Below are 16041 nucleotides of genomic sequence, written 5' to 3'. Positions count from 1 at the left end.
TTTCTGTATCACATTTTTGCTTCCTTTCAGAGGTGTATTATCCAAATTAACTTTGAGGAGATTTCCCACTCCCTGTGACAGGGGAATAGCAGAAACAGAGAGGAGCTCCCCATGATCTTAATTTGCAGGAAGGGCAATGAGAACTCTCATGTAGACGTGTAGAAATAGCCCCATTGTGCAAATCAAGGTCCCACAAACAGGAGCGCCAGTTAATCTATTTTTCATGGTGCTCCTGAGGCAGGGACATTGACCAGGTTACAGGGAGAGCTCCCCCTCTGGTGTTCCTGAGGCAGGGACATTGATCGGGTTACAGGAAGAGCTCCCTCTCTCATCCTCTACAACTGGGATCTTTCATTTCCACCTCAACCATATGAAGGGGCATTTTTGGTATCTCACCCGTAGAATGGCACCTCTGACAGTGCAGCACCCCCAAGTACTGCAATTGTGCGCTAGCCTGGATTACATTGTCGTGTTTTGGAGCAGGTCTTGAATGGTCCTCACTTTTAAGGTGAGATGCTAACATTCACAAGGGCATTATATGGTGGCCATTTCTAATAACTCTATCACGTACAAGGAAGTTAGTCTCTGCGAACTCCTTGGATATATATATTCCCATGTTAAAACACTTTATCAGCTGTAAAGTAATCCGGGGCGTCCTGAGGTTGTGAAAGGTTTGAAATAAAATGCAAGTTCTTCCTGTTTTTGTCTGAGGATTTTCTACCTCAAAGGCATTATATAAAGGCAAGTAGTCATTGATGGTTCCTCCATTATCTGATGCAGGCCCAGCCTGGTGGTCTTGCACTGGAGGACTCTGGTGGCACTACTGAGTCATCACTTAGTGTCCAACCAGAGTACATTCTGTCCCTCCACTATCTCAGTGTTCCATCAAATGGTCTGGAACATGGAGAAATATTCACTGCTCAATTAATGGGGTAGGAGGAAGGCAAGGTAATTGGTAACAATCAGCAGATTTGCTTCACTTTGTTTTGTCTAGAGTAATGAGTAATGTGTTGGGTTCAGTGTCTGGGTTGAGGACTCCCAGGACCAAGTCCACCCAATGGCACATCACTATGGCCCCAGTTCGGCTGGCTCTATTCTCCTGGTGGGACTGGTCATCGCAAGGAATGATGATGGATGTTGGCTGATAGAATTAGGACTGTATCAGGTGGTTGTTTGATCAATCTGTGCGTCAGCTCCAGTAACCTATGCCATGATTATGAGGATGACTACAACAGAGAGTCATTACGGCACAGAAGGAGACCATTGGGCCCGTCCAGTCGATGCTGCCTCTCTGTAGAGCAATTCAATTAGCTCCATTCCCATCGCCCTGTAGGTTCATTTCCCTCAAGTTTCCCTCCAATTTTCTTTTGTAATCATTGGATTAAAAAGCTCATCCTCACATCCTTCCTCCATCTCTTGTACAAAGCGTTAAATCTGTGCCTCCCACCACTCCTTGCATTATCAACTCGTGGGAACAGCTTTTCTTTGTCTACTTTACCTAAACCTGTTTTAATCTTGTACACGGCTATCATATCTCCTCTCAATCCCTGCTGCTCCAGGGAAAAAAAATGTCAACAACTTGGTACCTTTATCACAGAAACATCCCCACCCTGACTGCCAGATCATCTCTGCCTGCCTGCCATGTGGGTATGATGGTGAGGAGGATTTTGCAGGTTGACTGGGCTGGGATTACCCAAGCCCCCTATGAACATATGAATTCAGAGCGGGAGCAGACCATTCAACCCTTTGAGCCTACTCTACCATTCAATAAGATTAGGCTGATCTGACTGTCACCTCAACACCACATTCCTGCCTATCCACAGAAACCCTACAGTGCAGAGACCACTTGGCCCATTGAGTCGGCACCGACACTTCAAAACAGCATCTTACCCGGGCCCACCTCCCTGCCCATAGCCTTGCACAATTACCATGGCTAATCCACATAACTTACACAGCTTTGGACACTAAAGGGCAACTTAGCATGGCCAAAACCACAGCACCCAGTGGAGACCCACGTAGACACAGGGAGAACATGCAAACTGCATACAGATAGATGGGAATTGAACCCAGATTCAGACTATCTCCAGACATGATTCCTTTCGTAATGGTGATATGGTCTTAAGTAAAAACATGACTATTATTATTCTACTGGTTAAAATTGAGACGTTGAACCAGTGTGTAGAATATTAAGCGATAGCACCCTTTGTACAACTGATTAATAGGTCAAAAATAGTGAAACACAGAGTGGTAGAGGCAGGGCCATGGAGTATTTTTAAGGCGGAGTTAGATAAATTCTTGACTAACAAGAGAATTAAAGGGTATGGGGGAGTAGGTAAGATGTGGAGATGCCGGCGTTGGACTGGGGTGAACACAGTAAGAGTTTTAACAACACCAGGTTAAAGTCCAACAGGTTTATTTGGTAGCAAATACCATTAGCTTTCGGAGCGCTGCTCCTTCGTCAGATGGAGTGGAAACTCCACTCCATCTGACGAAGGAGCAGCGCTCCGAAAGCTAATGGTGTTTGCTACCAAATAAACCTGTTGGACTTTAACCTGGTGTTGTTAAAACTCTTACGGAGTAGGTAAGGCCATGACATAATCTTATTAAATGGTGGAGCAGGCTCGAGGGGCAGAATGGCCTACTCCTGCTCCTAATTTATTTGTTGATTGGTTCACATATTGATACAAAATAATCAGAATCTGTTCTGGATGGTGTCGAGCTTCATGAATGCTGTTGGAGCTGCACTCATCCAGGCAAGTGAAGAATGCACTTTATACACAACAGCTGAAAGCACCTGCACAAAATGCCTTCCCACTGCCAAATTGGAAATTACTATTTGCCCTGAAAGTGAAACTACAGGTAGACTCATGAAAAATGAGTGTATGATTTTATTACACCCAATGTGTCGAAGGACTCTTTCCTATGTCAAGAGTCTGTGTGTGTGCGTGTGTGTGGGAGTATCAGGGATACAAGAGCTGTATATGTGCATGGAGCAGGTGTGTGTACAGTGGAAGTATGAGTAGGAAGTACAACATGAGTGGATGTAGGGGGCAAGAATGCTGAGTATAAGGGGGGCATGGAGGGGGAGTGTGTGTGAGTGTGTATGTTTGAGTGAGTGAGTGAGGTGTCTGTATGTGTCTGTGTGAATGCTTGTGTGTGCGTGTGAGTGAAAGAGTGTATGCATAGGTGCATGGGTATGCGTGACTGTGAGAGTGAGTATATGTGTGCAAGCCTGTGTGTGAGAGCGTTTGTGTATATGAGAGAGACAGTATGTGTGTGAGCACGCAGGTGTGTGTGTGAGAGAGAGCATATGTGAGTATGTGCGTGTGCATGAGTGTGGGTGAGTATGTGTGTGTGTGAGAGAGAGTGTCTGATTGTGAGTGCAAGTGTGTGTGTCTATGTGTGCGTGTGTGTGAGAGAGAGAGAGAGACTGACTCCAGGGGTGTGTGTGAGAGAGTGTGAGAGTATGTGCGTGTGTACAAATGTGTGTGTACAAGTGTGGGTGCGTGTGAGTGTGTGTGAGAGAGACAGCATATGTGTATACGTGTGTGTGAGTATGTGTGTGTGTGAGGGTGTGTATGTGCGAGTGAGAGAGAGCGTGTGTGTGTGAGAGTGTGAGAGTGAGTAAGTGAGTGTGAGAGAGTGTGTGTGAGTATGTGTGTGAGTGAGTGAGTGTGAGAGAGTGTGTGAGAGAGAGCGTTTGTGTATGTGTGTGTGAATATGTTTGTGTGAGGGTACGTATGTGTGAGTGAGTGTGAAAGAGCGCATGTGGGTGCGTGAGGGAGTGTGCGAGAGTATGTGTGTGAGTGTGTGTGTGTCTGTGCGTGTGTACATGTAACTGTGCTATGCCGATCTAAATTTTAGAAGTTGATTGTGATTGCTATCAGGAAACCTCTCCAGATTTTCAGTCCTGATATTTAGGAATATTATTTAAATTAGTGTTCGTTAAAGATGAATTATTTCTTGCACAACTAACAAGGATGCAAGCATTAAGGAGAAAAAAGTCTTTCATTGACACCTGAGAGTTTATTCACCACTTTGACCAGCTGCCGCACATGTTGTACAACTGACCAATATTGACTCAATTTTTATTTGAGTTTTAATCTCCTCTTGTAATCTTAAATTTTGTTTTTCCAGTAAATTTCATAAGAAATTTAGTTCTCGTTTTAATTTATTGCCTAAATTGCAATAATTTCCAACAATGGTTATTTTCCTGTTCAGTTTAGACAACAAAACAGCGCTGACGTCAACTCACAACAAATAAAACAGTTGCATTCTGCTTGATACAGCTTAAGAGGCAAAAAGGGATTAATTTTCTTGGCATCCTATCTGTGTGGTGGGTGATAAACATTTATGTAAAGGGAGATTATGGTCTTGTGCAGAAAGTTTCAGCCATCTATTAACTATTTGGAGGCTTCAGTAAAGAGGAAGTGAGAGGTAGAGATGTGCATGAGAGGGAAGGGAGGGAAAGAGCATCAGAGAGGGATGCAGAATAGCGGGGTGGGGGAGTGAGAGAGAGTGTGGGCAGAGTGGGAGAGAGCGTGGGGAGGCAGAGGGTGGGGGGAGTGGGAGAGAGGGTGGGGGGAGTGGGAGAGAGGGTGGGGGGAGTGGGAGAGAGGGTGGGGGGAGTGGGAGAGAGGGTGGGGGGTGTGGGAGAGAGGGTGGGGGGAGTGGGAGAGAGGGTGGGGGGAGTGGGAGAGAGGGTGGGGGGAGTGGGAGAGAGGGTGGGGGGAGTGGGAGAGAGGGTGGGGGGAGTGGGAGAGAGGGTGGGGGGAGTGGGAGAGAGGGTGGGGGGAGTGGGAGAGAGGGTGGGGGGAGTGGGAGAGAGGGTGGGGGGAGTGGGAGAGAGGGTGGGGGGAGTGGGAGGGAGGGTGGGGGGAGTGTGAGAGAGGGTGGGGGGAGTGGGAGAGAGGGTGGGGGGAGAGGGTGGGGAGAGTGGGAGGGGAGAGGGTGGGGAGAGTGGGAGAGAGGGTGGGGGGAGAGGGTGGGGGGAGTGGGAGAGAGGGAGGGCAGAGTGGGAGAGAGGGTGAGAAAGAGGGTGGGAAGAGTGGGAGTGAGGGGTGGGAAGGAGCAGGAGGGTGGGTTAGAGAAGATTATGAAAGGAGAAGGGAGTGGGGAGAGTGCGAAAAGGAAAGCAAGAGAATAAGTGAGAGAATGAGAGGATGGGGGTAAGAAGATTGGAAAGAGAAGAAAGGGAGGATATTTTTAGCAAAACAAACACAATGAAATTCAAAAATATTTACAACATTTCCATTTTCCAAAACCTCCGTCAGAAATGAAAGGAGGGAAAAGAGCGAAAAGGAATGAAAAAGGAAGGACAGCAACGAGGATGTCCGTCAACTTCTCACCTTATGGGTCCCAACCTCTCTCCTCCCATGGATTTTGAATCCACAAGTAATAGTGCAAGAGATACGTCAGCCTATCAGCTAACAAGGCTTTCACAGAGCGAGCTGCAGCACTGGTGCCTCTGCATCCATGAATCTGTCAGCAAGGCAATAAACTAAAATTCATAGCAGGACAGTACATGAAGTGAAGAATCCCTCTTCTCCTCCTCCCCTATTAGAAATTGGACCGCCAGCCATACAGGAAAGAAATCTTCAAAGAAAAAATAACGTAGAGAAATACAAGATGACTTGGATTAGCGCCAATGAATGTCAAGTTTCACCTCATCTCACTTCAGCTGTAACTATTCCTGATTTCTTTTAATCCAAAGCAATTACACTGGGCACCCAAAAGTCCAGCCAATGCTGGCGGGTAGGGCAGAGTAGTGGTCAGTTTGTACAATTGTCTAAAGTTGCTCAATTCTGGAGAGAGGTGATTGATGAAGACTTTATGATATCCAGCGAGCTCTTGATGTTTGGATAATAATATCTCGGGGCACATCTGGACTGTACGTCGAGAGATATGGCTGAAGGATGATAGGCCGATCTTGGTGGTTGCAAAAACAGCCGGAACGCAAACATGGAAAGGTAAAAACATCAGACCGAACTCAGAGGGCAACAAAATAATGGAGAACATGCTGGCAGATTTACAATTCAAACCTGAAATGTGTGACCAATTACGGATCCCCTTTATAGCAATTTTTATAAACCTAATGTATCAAAGGAAGGATCAACAAAGATAAAGCAGAAACAGGAAATATGATAGGAAAGAAAAATTAGTTGTCAAGATTCAAAGGAAGATAGAGCTTGTGTTGAAATATCACAATAATCACTCCACAGGAGGGAAAGTCAAGGGGAGAATGTTTTGCTGGAAGTGCTTGGCCTGTTTACTGCACAATATTACATCGAGTCTGCAACACACAAACAGACCATTTGGCCTAACTGGAATATTCTAGCGATTATACTCTGCGGGACACTTCTCGCACTCTAATTAGCTCTTCCCACTCGCTCCTACAGCCCTCCATTACCCTTCTCCCTCACCAAACCTCTCCTTAGGAGTGTCAGTGCTCCCTTGTTTCAACCACTCCATGTGGCACAGAGTTCCACATCACCTTTGTAAAGAAATGTGTCCAAAATTCTCCACTTGACTTGCGAATGGTCACTTCATGTTGAATTCTCCTTGCTCAGGATTCACTCCCAAGTGGAAACAGTCTCGCCACATTCACCCTCTCAAAATCCCGTCATCATTCTAAAGACCTCCCTCAGGTATCCTCTTCACCATCTCTTTTCCAGAGAAAACCATACTCTTACCTGACATTTCCATGATTGATTTTTGACAAAATGTTAATTTTCTTGGCTGAATGGAGCTAGGGTAGGGTCTGACTTCTCGCTGTAGGGGTGTAAATTACAGCAAAGATTCCTGTGACTTGCACAAGAGCTCCAATGAAAAGAGCAAGTGGGCTGGGAGGGAGAGCGAGGAGGTGGGCAGCGGATTAGGGTGACCACGAGTCAGTCTCCTGGGGCCAGTTTGAGAGGCAGTGCTGAATTGGACAGAATGCCATACAGTGTTACAGGTTAGGAGCTGCATCTGTTGCTGTGTATCATGGAGCATGAAGATGCTTCCTGTGACCTGTGCACAGCAAGCTCCCACTAACAGTGTTGTGATGATGACAGTGATACTGGTTGAGGGATAAATGTTGGTCAGGACACCAAGGAAAGTTCCCTTCTCTTCTTCAAAAACCCTGTGAGAGAGTAGTTTATGCCTTGGTTTAATGTCCCACCCAAAACAAGCACCTCTGTGGGGTCAGTACCCTCTCAGTACTGCACAGAAGTCTCAGCTTAAACTTGGGGCTGAAGCCTCTTGAGTAGAACTTGAATCCAGAACCTTCTGACTCACAGAGCTGGCCATCTGAACCAAAACTGGCACTTGCCATCATCAACAAAGTTAATCTCATTAACTTTAAGAATTCAGGACAATTATCTGCGCTTGTTTAATCATAGAATGCTACAATGCAGAAGGAGGCAATTCGGCCCATCAAGTCTGCACTGACCATAATCCCACCCAGGCCCCATCCCCACAATCCCATGCATTTACCCTAGCTAATCCCCCAGACACTAAGGGGCAATTTAGCATGGCCAATCCACCTAACCCACACATCTTTGGACTGTAGGAGGAAACCGGAGCACCCGGAGGAAATCCACGCAGACATGGGGTGAACATGCAAACTCTGCAGAGACAGCGACCCAAGCCGGGAATCCAACCCAGGTCCCTGGCGCTGTGAGGCAGCAGTGCTAACCACTGTGCCACCCTAATTATTTAGACTATTTCCCGTAGTTAGTTCCCCTAGCTTGAGTCACTGTCTGTGTGGAGTCTGCACGTTTTCCCCGTGTCTGTGTGGGTTTCCTCCGGTTTCCTCCCACAGTCCGAAAGACTTGCTGGTTAGGTGCACTGGCCACACTAAATTCTCCCTGAGTGTACCCTCACAGACGCCGGAGTGTGGAGACCAGGGGATTTTCACAGTAACTTCTTTAGGGGAGGTGATAGCCAAGTGGTATTATTGCTAGACTATTAATCCAGAAACTCAAATAACATTCTGGGGACCCGGGTTTGAATCCTGCCACGGCAGATGGTGGAATTTGAATTCAATTTTTAGTGCAAGCCGAAATAGCTCAGTTGGAGAGCGTTAGACTGAAGATCTAAAGGTCCCTGGTTCAATCCTGGGTTTTGGCACGAACCTCCTTGCTGGCATTCTGTGCTATCTGCTAACTGACACTGCATTTTAGGGGAGGCAGTGGTGCAATGGGTTAGTAATCCAGTGACCCAGGGTATCGTTCTGAGGACCTGGGTTCGAATCCTGCCAATTGCAGATGATGATTTTAGTCGCTTTAGCTCAGTGCCTGGACAGCTGGCTCGTGATCCAGAGTGACGCAAACAGAACAGGTTCAATTCCCGGACTGGCTGGGGTTATTCATAAAGGCCTCGCCTTCTCAACCTTGTCACTCTTTAATCTTTAATAGGATGGGAATAGAGGGATATGATCCCCGGAAGGGTAGGGGGTTTTAGTTCAGTTGGGCAGCATGGTCAGTGCAGGCTTGGAGGGCCGAAGGCTGTAATTTTCTTTGTCCTTCTTTGTTCTTTAGTTCTTAAAGGAGCAGGCCACATGAGACAATATATCACCCCAGCAGCAATGACAGAAACAGGAATATGGGGGGACAATTCAACCTTTTGAGATTGTTCTTTTATAATCGTGACTGATTTATAGCCCCACTCAACCTACATCATCTTTGGTTCGTATTTTCATAACACCTCCATCTATTCATCTCAGTTTTAACATTTCCAATTGAGTAACAGCCTTTTGAGGGGAGAGAGTTGGAGATCTCTCCCACCTTCCTGAAGGGAACACCCCCCCCCCCCCCCACCCCACCGGCCCCACCCCCTGTTCTGGACTCCCTCCCAACAGAGGAAATAGTTTTTCTCTATCAACACTGTCAACTCCTTTAGTCATCTTATATCCCTCAGTTAGATCACTCTTTATTCCTCTTTACGCAATGCAATACAAGCCTAATCTGTGCAACCTGTCCTCAGAATGTAACAGTTTCAAATAAAAGCAAAACACTGCGGATGCTGGAAATCTTGAAATCAAGACAGAAAATACTGGATAAACTCAGGTGGTCTGGCAGCACCTGTGGCGAAGAACTGAGTTAACATTTTGGATCTAAATGATCCTTTTACAGAATTGCAAAAGGGCTTCCGAATGTAACGTGTTGGAGGTTAGCGAGGACAGGGGGATGGGTGAGCAGGATGGTACAAGACAGAAACAGTACAGCAGGCACTGGGGGTAGGTTGGAGTTTATGGAGAGTGAAGTCGAGTGAGGAGGGCACTGTTGTAATCCAGTCCAGAGGAATGGAAGGCGTACACGAGGCTTTGGCAGCTAAGGGTAATTGTAGGGGTGTAGGTGGAAAATCTCGCAGCGGGGGAATTCGGCTATCTTTGTAATTGAGGGGACGCTAATCTGAAATCGTGCGGAATAACAAACCCGATGGATGAACAAACTCGAGTAACTAAACCTTAAGCCACCTCTGGCCATGCAATTTTCAGCATGCTTATTTATGTATAGCAGAGCAGGGGAGGTCCCAGCACAGTGCCCTAGGACATGGCTCTCAAAGCAAAAGATAAAACAACACTTTGAAAAAAAAGGCATAGCCAGTCAGAGACTCAAAAAGGATAATTAAATTTGAGGATGTTACAAGCTTGAGGGGCAGGAATCTATGGAGTCAGGATGTCTTGTAAAGTAACTTGGACAGGTTAATCAATGGCAGATGAAGTTCAATCCAGGCAGCTGGACAGAAAGCGGCATACAGTGGAAATAAATACAGGGGGTACCCAGCACACCAGAGTGTGATAGGATTTGTAAAGGGAAAGCTAAGACAGACCTTTCACTCATCGCTCACAATGTCTAAGGATTGTGAGGCAGCGAGAGAGAGAGACAGAAAAGGAAAGAACTAATTAAGAAATGGATGAAACAAAGATGTTATAAACTTGTAGGATTGGAATCTATGGAGTCAGGATGTCTATAAAACAACTTAGCATAGTTAACATAACACCTCTCACAATCGTAGGACATCCCAAAACACTTTAGTCAATGAAGTACTTTTGAAGTGAAGTCATTGTTATAATGTAGGACAGTAAGTAGGATGCTGGATTATTCTGTCTGTTCAAATCTCCAGAGATTACGCTGAAACTATCAGAGCTCTGCCCAGCTCCCAGCTGGAGTAACATGTGAAGATCTGGTTGCGTGGCATAAGGGACTATCAAGATCCCACATTTGACTCAGAGGACATTAGCAGGATTGATAGAGGATCATAGAATCCCTACAGTGCAGAAGGGGGCCATTCAGCCCATCGAGCCTGCACCAACCACAGTCCCACTCAGACCCTGTCCCCGTGACCCCAAGTATTTATGCTGCTAATCCCCCTGACACTAAGGGGCAATTTAGCATGGCCAAATAACCTAAACTGCACATCTTTGGCGTGTGGGAGGAAACGGGAGCATCCGGAGGAAACCCACGCAGACACGGGGAGAACATGCAAACTCCATACAGACAGTGACCCAAGGCCGGAATTGAATCTGGGTCCCTGGCGCTGTGAGGCAGCAGTGCCACCGTGCCACCCTTAGATGAGCAACAAAGACTGGGGATTTTCAGCTTCAAATAAAAACAGCCTCACAAGGTATTTACAAAAATTTACAAAATATTTAACAGCAAGTCAAAAATCAAGAACAAGAGAGTACATATTCAGAAAAGAGTCATATTTAACCTGAAACGTTAACTCTGCTACTCTCTCCACAGATGCTGCCAGACCTGCGGATTTTTTGCGGTGTTTTCTGATTTTACAAGTTTAGACCTATTTAAGTATTCCTTTACACAGAGGAGGAAGCTGAGACTGAGGAAAGGAGGGAGGCAGAGGTGAGGAAACAGCAGTCACTGAAGAAATAGTGAGGCACGACAATAGGGAGAATATACTTAATACACAGGACTTAGGACAACAAATAGCTGAAGAGCCTTCGCCTTCGGAACATTCCTTGAGAGGTCCTATGGAACAATGCTAGGCAGCAGTTACTACAACTTGTATCTATACAGAGTTTTGAAGGATTAAAATGTCCCAGGGCACTTCACAAGAACATAATCAGAGGAAGTTTGATGCCAAGCCCATAGGGTAGATGACCAAACGCTTGTTTGGTTTTAAGAAGTAGAATCATAGAATCCCTACAGTGCAGATGAAGGCCATTCGGCCCGAGTCTGCACCGACCACAATCCCACCTATTCCCGTAACCCCACATATTTACCCTGCTAATCCCCCTGACGCTAGGGTCAATTTATCATGGCCAATCAACCTAACCCTCACAGCTTTGGACTGCGGGAGGAAACTGGAGCACCCGGAGGAAACCCACGCAGACATGGAGAGAATGTGCAAACTCCACACAGACAGTCACCTGAGGCCAGAATTGAACCCAGGTCCCTGGCGCTAGAGGCAGCAGTGCTAACCCATTGTGCCACTGTGCTACCTCAAGTGACTCAAAGCAGAAAGAAATGTAGTGGTTTTGGGAGGAGTTTCAGAGTTTTGGGTCTGGGCAGCTGAAGGTACTGCTCCTGATGATGGAGTGATTAAAATTGGGAATGTTCAATAGCGCAGAGTTGGAAGGATTTGAGGAATTTTAAAATCGCGACGCTGCTGTACTGAGATTCAGTGTAGGTCAGTGAGCACAGGAGCGCTGGGTGAATGGGATTTAGAACTGAGGTGAGGAGAAATTTCTCACCAGCAGCAGAGTTTTGGATGGGCGCAAGTTTATGCAGGGTGGGAGATGAGATTGGCCAGGAGGGCAATGGAGTAGACAAGTCTAGAGGTAACAAAGACATGGTGTGGTTTTCAGCAGCAGACAAGCTGAGGAGGGATAGAGTCGGGCGATGTGAGGGAAGTGGAAGTAGGCAGGAAGTAGAGGATATGAGGTTAAAATACACTAAGATAAACATCATGTAACGATCAAAGTTGAAGTAGAAGATCAGTCATGATCATATTGAATGGTGGAGCAGGTTCAAGCGTCTAAATGGTGCACTGCTGCTCCTATTTCTTATGTTCTTATGTTTAGTGTATTCAAACAAGAATTGCCTTGTCATAGAAACATAGAAACTAGAAGCAGGAGGAGGCCATTCGGCCCTTTGAGCCTGCTCTGCCATTCATCATGATCATGGCTGATCATCAAATTCAATATCCTGATCCCACCTTCCCTCACATATCCCTTGATCCCTTTAGTCCCAAGAGCTATATCTAATTTCTTCTTGAAATCACACAACAATGGACGGCATGGTAGCACAGTGGTTAGCACTGCTGCTTCACAGCTCCAGGGACCTGGGTTCGATTCCTGGCTTGGGTCACTGTCTGTGTGGAGTTTGCACATTCTCCTCGTGTCTGCGTGGGTTTCCTCCGGGTGCTCCGGTTTCCTCCCACAGTCCAGAGATGTGCAGGTTAGGTTGATTGGCCATGCTAAAATTGCCCCTTAGTTGTCCTGAGATGCGTAGATTAGAGGGATTAGTGGGTAAAAATGTAGGGATATGGGGGTAGGGCCTGGGTGGGATTCATAGATTGTGGTCGGTGCAGACTCGATGGGCCAAATGGCCTCTTTCTGCACTGTAGGGTTTCTATGATTCTATGAACATTTTGGCCTCAACTACTTTCAGTGGTAGTGAATTCCACACATTCACCACCCTCTGGGTAAAGAAATTTCTTTTCACCCCAGTTCTAAATGATTCAACCCTTATCCTCAAACTATGACCCCCAAGTTCTGGACTCCCCAGCCATCGGGAACATTCTTTCTGCATGTCAGGGTCAATGAAAGTTTTGGCAATAAATGCTAGCCTCGCCAACTATCCCCTGAATGAATTAAAAAGTGTAAGATAGAGTAATTGCAGTTTAGGAAGAGGAAGAATCTTCATTTTCTGTAACCTTCTCCAGCCTGACAACCTCCAAGATCTTAGCACTCCTGCAATTCTGATCTCTTACAGATCCTCAATTTTAATCACCATTGGTTACTGTGAGCTCAGATGATTGGGTCCCAAACTCTGGAATTTCTTTGCCTGAACTTCTCCATTTCTATATCTTTCTCCTTCTACTTTTAAGATGCTCCTTAAGACCTACTTGTTTGACTGAGTTTTTTAGTCACCTGTCCTGACCTCCCCACATGGCGCGGTAAAAGGTTTTGTTTTAATGTTTTTGTGAAGCACCTTGGGCTATTCTACCACATTAAAAAAACTTGTTCTTGCTGCCGGAGGACAAACAAACCCGCAGCCCAACGCAGTCATGAAAATTAAAATGTGAGGATGAAAACATTTCAACAGGAAGTTGTTTCAACGCAGCAATGGCCAATGATTCTTCCCTGAACGGGACAAATCAAATCCAAACCTTTGACTCATCCCCTAATTCATTTCTTGTTTTCACATTATTAAATTTTCAACATTTAGACAATCATCTGACATCAACATTTTTGACAAATGGTTTTGGATGTGACCTGCCTCTTTAAGAGGGCCAGGTCTTTCATGTGGTTTTCTCTGATCTTTCCCCGTGATTCTCTCCCTTAAACGGAAGTCGTGCTTCATTCAGTGAAACTGCCCAAAGTCTCTGTCAAATTGTCCACTCCCTTGTGCGGTTGTAAGTTGTCCAAATGACAAAAAAAAAGGAAACATGTAACACAAATATCCCAAAATAGTGCAGTACTGTTTGATGAAAACTGTATTACTTACAATGTCTTAAAAAGATCAAACAAACCACATCAAAGAGCTTAGTCCTTAAAGGGACAGCTCCAATCAGAGGGGTTTACTCTGCTTGTTACTGTATAAAGGATGCACTTGAAAATGTCAAAATTGCCACTTTTTAAACTGTAATTAGTGAAAATGACTTGGGCCTTGACATTACATGGTGGATAACGTCATTTGAAAGCTCAGGACATTCTTCCATCCACTATTTTAATAGAGGCATACAAATATTTAATTTGTTCCAAACGGGTTAGAGCTCCGCTAAAACAGCAAAGGAATTTCATTCCAACACATTAAGCTGCTTCCTCAGCATAACGTTTAAGGCCTGGATTCTCACAAATAACGGGATAAAAGGTTTTGTGGACCAGAGAAAGGGAGCAGGAAAAAAATCCATTAAAGCAGCACGGGTCATAGTTCAGAAGCCTCAGCGCCATTCAGTAACCACCCTGGATGTGGGGATATTGGGTGAGAACAAGATGGAGCTCGGTGGGGAGGCCTTTCATGGAACATCTGCTAATGCTCACTCTTCAGGTACCCTTCATTAGAAACCAGATAGTCAAGAAAAAGTTGATAGCAAATGTGGGTGGCACGGTGGCGCAGTGGTTAGCACTGCTGCCTCACAGCGCCAGGGACCCGGGTTCAATTCCCAGCTTCGGTCACTGTCTGTGTGGAGTTTGCACGTTCTCCCCGTGTCTGCGCGGGTTTCCTCTGGGTGCTCCGGTTTCCTCCCACATTCTGAAAGATAGGTGCATTGACCCGAACAGGCGCCGGAGTGTGGCGACTAGGGGAATTTCACAGTAACTTCATTGCAGTGTTAATGTAAGCCTTACTTGTGACTAATAAGTAAACTTTAACAAATCCCCTGTTTATTAACAGTCTGGAATATTATCATTCCAACAAATTAGGTTTTCTCGCCTTCCCCTTTTTGTATTCCTTCAGTCTCGTCATATGGACGTCACTGGTACAGCCAGCATTTATTGCCCATTACTAACTGCTTTGAGAAGGTGTTGGTGAGCCACCTTACTGAACCAGCACAGTGTGTGTATGGTGAAGCTTTATCGACAGGTAGGGAATTCCTGGATTTTGATACAGCACCAATGAAGGAATAGCGAACCTATGTTCCAAAGTCAAGAATATGTGAAATATGAAGTAGTGGTTTCACATGTGCCTGCTGCCCTTGCCACCCTGAGGTGGTGATGGTTGCTGGTTTGGAAGGTGCTATCAAAGAAGCATTGCTGAGTTACTGCAGTGCAACCTGTTAATGGGACACACTACTTCCACTGTGTGTCAGTGGTGAGGGAGTGAATGCTTAAACTGTTGGATGAGGGGTCAGTCCAGCAGACTGCTTTGTCCTGGGTGGTGTTGAGCTTTTTGAGGTGAGTTTAACCAGCGTTGACAAACGCACGAGAGGATGTCTCGGTGTCTGATCTGTAGATGAAGTGTTGCTTTCCTCAACAGTGTCTGTTGGTGCCAGGGTTGTAGGGAGGTTCAGGCCAGGAGTTGGTTCGTTTGAACCTGGATTCTCCGCAGGTTCCATTGGTTCTTGTTGTTGCTTTTGAACAATTTCTTTTGTTTTCAAAGGTTTCAACAGATCGAATAAGAACATAAGAATTAAGAGCAGGAGTAGGCCATCTGGCCCCTCGAGCCTGCTCCGCCATTCAATAAGATCATGGCTGATCTTTTTGTGGACTCAGCTCCACTTACCCGCCCGCTCACCATAACCCTTAATTCCTTTACTGTCCAAAAATTTACCTATCCTTGCCTTAAAAACATTCAATGAGGTAGCCTCAACTGCTTCACTGGGCAGGGAATTCCACAGATTCACAACCCTTTGTGTGAAGAAGTTCCTCCTCAACTCAGTCCTAAATCTGCTTCCCCTTATTTTGAGGCTATGCCCCCTAGTTCTAGTTTCACCCACCAGTGGAAACAACTTCCCTGCTTCTATCTTATCTATTCCTTTCATAATCTTATATGTTTCTATCAGATCTCCCCTTAATCTTCTGAATTCCAATGAGTATAGCCCCAGTCTACTCAGTCTCTCCTCATAAGCCAACCCTCTCAACTCCGGAATCAACCTAGTGAATCTCCTCTGCACCCCCTCCAGTGCCAGTATCTCCTTTCTCAAGTAAGGAGATCAAAACTCTACACAGTGCTCCAGGTGTGGCCTCACCAGCACCTTATACAGCTGCAACATAACCTGCTATTTTTAAACTCCATTCCTCTAGCAATGAAGGACAAAATTCCATTTGCCTTTTTAGTTACCTGCTGCACCTACAAACCAACTCCTTGAGATTCTTGCACAAGCATACCCAGGTCTGCTCTCAAGGTATGTTTCATGGTTTGGACAGAACAT

At 45.8% G+C, this 16041-nt stretch overlaps 1 protein-coding gene and 1 non-coding gene across 2 annotated transcripts in view; one reads left to right on the top strand and one right to left on the bottom strand.

The window, feature by feature from the left end:
• The window catches only part of eefsec (eukaryotic elongation factor, selenocysteine-tRNA-specific), a 362154-nt gene that overhangs the window by 14216 nt on the left and 331897 nt on the right, over nucleotides 1–16041 (bottom strand). The window lies entirely within an intron of this gene.
• Nucleotides 8041–8112, top strand: trnaf-gaa (transfer RNA phenylalanine (anticodon GAA)). The gene has a single exon. It is a non-coding gene; the product is annotated as a tRNA-Phe (tRNA).

The sequence above is a fragment of the Mustelus asterias genome, chromosome 3 (genome assembly GCF_964213995.1).
Source record: "Mustelus asterias chromosome 3, sMusAst1.hap1.1, whole genome shotgun sequence".
Lineage (NCBI taxonomy): Eukaryota > Metazoa > Chordata > Chondrichthyes > Carcharhiniformes > Triakidae > Mustelus > Mustelus asterias.
The sequence above is the reverse complement of the archived record's forward strand: the minus strand, read 5'-3'. Positions and strand labels throughout refer to the sequence as shown.